We start from the raw sequence: 6,000 nt of genomic DNA, 5'->3' as shown, positions 1-6,000 counted from the left end.
ATCATCTAGGCATGGCACTTTCTTTTCCAGAAGGTTTTAAACTATTGATTCAATGCCAGAATTCACGTTACAAATAACTCATAAATGTTGTCAAAATAGTTCCAAAGTTTACCCAGTCCTCTCCCAACCTGTTCAACCATTTCCATTTCTTATACCGTTATCCTTATCTTGTGTCTTCAGTTTTCAATATAACATCGTGTTTCAGGGTCTGAAGTCTCGGGGGTGAATTCAGCATTCCCAATCATAGCCTTTCCCTGAAGTGAGAGAAAGAAAAAGAAAAATCTTGTGAGACCCAGGAATGAGACATGCCCTGATACTTGAGATATTCATTAAAAGTTTATCCTTTTCAGAGAATGAGTATCTAGGTAGAAGAAGAAGAAGCTGATGGCCCAAGACACAAAAACCTCACTTTCCAAGCCCTGGATGACCACGTGCTTTCAAAACTGAGTGGTGAGACACTGACTCCTGTTAAGACTGAAATTCAAAAAAGGAACAAGATTAGGGCCAGCCCGGTGGCACAGCAGTTAAGTTCACGCCTTCTGCTTCAGCAGCCCAGCGTTCACAGGTTCGGATCCTGAACACAAACCTAACACCACTCATCAAGACATGCTGTGGTAGGCATCCCACATATAAAATGGAGGAAGATGGGCACACGTGTTAGCTCAGGGCCAATCTTCCTCAGCAAAAAGAGGAGCGTTGGTGGCAGATGTCAGCTCAGGGCTAATCTTCCTCAAAAAAAAAAAAAAAGCCACCAGATGAAAGAATAGAAGTGCCTATCTTTCCACGTCAGTGCAAGGCACCATCAATAAAGTACTAGGAACCTGGGCTCCTGTTATTCAAAGTGAAGGAAAGTACACGAGAGCCATAAGAGCAGAGACATGAGAATGTAATGGGAGGAAAGCAAGTGGGCTTGATGTCTTACTGATGCCTGAAAGAATATCTTAAGTTGTGTTCATTTTGATCATCATCTAATAGGTTCCAGAATTCAGGCTTTGGAGGCATGTGGGTGGACAGCCTGGAACGATACCTACCAGGCCTCTGTGGTATATCCATGGACAAGTGTTCTGAAGGCCCAGTGGCCAATTTGTTCTCCAGCCCAGAACCTCTCTGCCATACAGCAGAAGGTAACCCATATGCACTTTCTCCACAGGGTTTACTCATCTTCTGAACCCGGGCAGAAGATACCCAACAAGCACTGAATTTCTCCAGAATTGTGTCCCCATCTGGAGACTGTCAACTAGGAAAGTACACTGCCCAACAGCCTGGTTTAAACGGAGGTTCTTGTACTGGCCTAGTCTAGTCCTCTCACTCTTCCACACCAGTGCTCCAGTGGCTTGGGGATCCCCACGTGAGAGCTTACCAATGCCCCATGCCCAGGGAGCTGTTGCAGTCCCGGCCCCCTTCAGAACACTTGGGAAGGAGCACAAGGAGAGCCTCATTCCCCAGCAAACAGGGAGTGTGATCTCAGAGTTCTTGGACAAGCAGCAGAGTTCGCCTACACTCCAGAGTTTATGACGGTGTCCTCTTGCCCTTTCCTTCTGTCAGGACATTGAGAAATCAAGATAATATTGGCAAGCCATGGAAATCTCGTAAATTCATAATTCTGCGTGTAGTGAAGGCACCAAGCACCTGCTCTTAAGCTTGCCCCATATATTCATGGCTCTATAAATGGCTCTTTTCCCCAGAACCGCTGAATATGACACCATTTATGACATTGACTTGCTCTCTGGTATTAATGAGACCAGCTTTTGTTATTCAAGTTAAAACTTTTCAAAAAGCTCTCCGGACACCTGGGGAGGTACAGCTCAGTGGTTAACAGAACAAATTTATTTCCCTGCTTCCAGTTCCTTTAGATGTATACCTGGAAGTGGGATGGCTGGATCATATGGTAATTCTATGTTTAATTTTTTGAGGAACCACTATACTGTTTTCCATAGCAACTGATGGCCTAGAGTTTTAAGTTCAGACTTTCCAACATAGGAGAAAGTGAAAGAAAAGACAACGGCTGGAAGTAGAACTGACCCTTCTTCCTGGAGCCACATATATGAACCCTGGATAAAGACTCAAAACAATGTCATCCCTCTCACTGATATGAGAGTATTACGTGTTTATTATTCATTTATTTTGAGGAAGATTAGCCCTGAGCTAACATCCACCGCCAATCCTCCTCTTTTTGCTGAGGAAGACCAGCCCTGAGCTAACATCCGTGCCCATCTTCCTCTACTTTACATGGGACACCTGCCACAGCATGGCTTGACAAGCGGTGTGTAAATCCGCAGCCGGGATCCGAAACGGTGAACTCTGGGCCACCGAAGTGGAACATGTGAACTTAACTGCTGTGCCACTGGGCCGGCCCCATGCTTTTATAATTTAAATATCACTTTAAGTAGTGATTAATAAAACACTTAAAATGTGTAGTCTTCATATGCTCTGGATGTCCTTTAAGTGGCCCTTGGCTGCTGAAGCTTTGAGAAGTGCTAAGTAAACACTGAACAAATGTGTATCCACCTTATTTGCCACCTCCTCCAGGGACTTTCCCAAGCCCCTGACCCAGGAGGCTCTTTCTGTCCCTTGAGCTTCACAGTGCTCCTAGTTTTCAACACTTACCACGGTTGGCCTCTTCACACTTAGGTGCTCCCCAATCTAGACTGTGAGCCTTGGAGGACAGACTGTTTCTCACCTGTCCTCGTCTCCGGTTGGGCCTGTGATGGTTCTAGGATTTTGTCTAGGCTGCGAGTCTGACAGGCTGGAAACAAAGCATCAGATTCAGGACTTCAGATGGGTCTGGCCAAAATCAGTGGACACACTGCCCCCATTGGCCCACTTCTGAGATGCTCCCAGAACTCCAGTCTGGGATCCTTTATTCTCCTTGGCTTGCTGTACCCAACTTCTCCTGCCCAGGGCTCTCTGTATGGACCAGGGCCCAGCAGCAAAGTGACTGCAGACGCTGCCTCTCCACATGGTCCACACATCTCGGGTTGACTTCAACATTAGTTTATTGTATATGAGCACGCGTTGTACTAGAGCATGAAACATTTTTTTAAATATACGACTCAGAGGACTCCCTGACTCAGATTAGCCTGTTACAACAGGTCACTGATGGGTTTCTTGTTTTACTGATAAGTTCCCTCACAATTAAAGGAGCTAGATTTTTCAAATAGCAACAATGCATGCTCGTTGTTAAAAACTCAGACATACAACTATAAAGAGGAAAGTGAAAATCAACTGAATTTTACCACCCAACATAAAACACTATTAACATTTAATGTATTATCCTTTCATATGTGTATAGATATTTACAAAAATGGAGTACAGTTTATAACCAGGGTTTTACGGAGTGGTACACCATAAACATCTATTTTCTTATATTCAAATGGCTTAATAATATTCCCCTGTGTGGATGGATCATATATATTTAGCCAAACTCCTATTTGGAAGTCTGGTTTGTTTTCAATTTTTCAGTAATGCTGAGATAAACCTCTGGCTCCTAGATTGTTTATACTGATATTAACATGCGACTTGAATTTTATCCACAAGGGGGAAGCAGGCTACTGTGAGAAGACATGTTAAGCTCTAACAAATAACAACTAGAAAGTTCTCTGGCGTTCCTAAGCTCACCCCAACCTTGAGACGGGTATTAGTATTTTCCCCATTTCATGGATAAGGAAAGTGGCTATGGGGAGAAGAAGTGACGCGTACAGATTCTCAGCAACCAGTGAGTGCCAAGGGGGAATTCAGAGCTGTCGTCTGCTTCCGTGCAGCTGGCTCACTTCATTTTGCTGCTCTTCCAAAGTTGACAGCAGTACGACATTCTGCCAAGGTTCAATCCAGTTCTAGGCACTGTGCTGGGACACTGTGCAGAAATAAATAAGAGGATCCCTACCCCTCAGGGGGTCATTATCAGGTGTGAGGACAGACATATAGAAATAATTGAATGACTAAATGCCCGCCAGAATAGAAAGAGCCGGAGAAGGCAGGAGAGTCACTTTGGCAGTGACGTTGGGCCCGGCTTTATCAAAGAGGCATGATACCAATCAGAGCTAAGCTTTATTTAGCATTTACTCTGTAAGAGGCACTGTCCTCAGTGCTTTATGTGCATAATTTCATTAAATCTTCCTCATAGACCTGGAAGGCATTATGTCCTTTGTACAGAGAAGAAAATCGATGGTCTCAGAGAGGTTAAACTGGCTGCTTGTGGCAGAATACCGGATCCTACATCCTTAATGTCCATTGGCAGGACTATCGAGGGATGGTAGACCAGCAGGCAGAGCTCGGAGAGAGACCTCTAGGAGAGGAAACACAGAAACAAGATCTTGGAGGCAAACTCCGGGTACATTTGGGAATGCAAGGGGATCAGCATGCCTGGAGTGTAAAACAGGCGGAATCTGAAGAGATAAAAACTAGAGGGGGAAAACTCAGGCAGATTGGAGAAGTCTGTGAATAGCAAGCCAAGGAGATCCTACTGTATTTTGTATTCAGGAGGAACCAACCAAAGAGAATGACATCACCTGTGCTTTATGAAGATTAATCTAGTGCATTGCATAAGGGAAGGAGGACACCAGGTGGGGGATTATCAGAATAATCCTGGCCAAAGATAACCAGAGAAGGAATGAGAACCGAAAGACATTACCAAGATAAGATCCACAAGATTTGGCATCTCCTTAGATGCTGGAGAGAGAGAGGAGAGAATTAGGATGAAGTTTTCCCTCTCTGGCAACTGGGAGAACGTGAGTGTGTACACTAGGTGAAGGGGTGCGGGGAGGGAAGAGATGGGGTCACTTCTCTTACATGAGACTGAAGACCCTGAGGGACCTCTGGGTGGAGATGTTCAGTGGGGAGTGAAAAGCCGGAAACAGATGATTTAGATGTGGTACCTGAAAATCAGAAGAAATGCTCCCAAGAGCTGGCCAGGGAGAATCTATACTTAAAATTCAGCAGGGGATGTTCACACCCTGATAACCTATCATTCCACTGCCAGATTTCTGTCATAGAGAAATAAAATCACACACACACAAGAAGGTGTACAAAGGATGTTCACAGCAGCATTGCATGTAGCCGTCAAAGGCTGGGTGAGGGAAAGAGCGAGTAAATAAACCATAAACAGTTCACATTGTGCAGGGGTTAAAAATTACGTAGATTAAAGGTACTGACATGGACAGATCTCCAAAAATAGTGGGTAAGAAAAGCAAGTTGTAGCACACTAACAATGTGTAATACTACTCATGAAAAAAAGAAGAAGAAAAGTCCAACAAAAAATGCTGTCACATACATATTTTAAATGTGTGGTGTGTGTGCACAGAAAGAATTCTGGAAGGATAAACACACTGCTGATTATGCTAGAGGAGAGGCGTTGTGACAAACATGGAGAGCAGAAGGGGAAAATGGGATTTTAACCTTAGTTGCCAAGTTTTAATTTTACAAAAAGAGTGTAATCAAATATTACTTATGTGAAGAAAAACTCTCAAATTATTAAAAAAATATATATAGATTCAATGAGAAGACAGAATGGAAGAGACAGGGACGTATTTCAAGATCTGGCTGGGGCAATATTATTGGGAACACTGGGAGAAGCTTCTGGAAGTTCAAGGTGGAAGGAGGATCCACCATGCTCACCAATCCTGCGGAGGAGAGGCGGCCAGCAGGATGAGCCCTGTGAACTCGGCTTGTTTTCAACACCTTTCCATTACAGCCACAAGCTCCTGTGTCCTTGAAAGGTCACCATGTCCCGCCACTTGCCTTGGAATAAGCCAGTGTTTGTTCTGTTCTTTTTTGAGTTGTAAATATCCTAAGCGTTTTCCTCCTTGGACATGCCCTCCCTTTCCCAGAAATTCCCCAGTGTTCTTGGTGTTCTCATTCCAGTCCTTCAAGCTGCCTCTGAAATCCACTTCCTCCCATTCCAGCGCCAGCAAATACCTGCTTCATCTCTAGTCCCCCATTCAAAAATATTCCCATTCCGGGTCACTTGTAAGAGCCTTGTTGTGGGAGGCCTTGTATGGGATT

The sequence above is a fragment of the Equus asinus genome, chromosome 9 (genome assembly GCF_041296235.1).
Source record: "Equus asinus isolate D_3611 breed Donkey chromosome 9, EquAss-T2T_v2, whole genome shotgun sequence".
Classification (NCBI taxonomy): domain Eukaryota; kingdom Metazoa; phylum Chordata; class Mammalia; order Perissodactyla; family Equidae; genus Equus; species Equus asinus.
Note: the sequence above shows the minus strand (reverse complement) of the source record.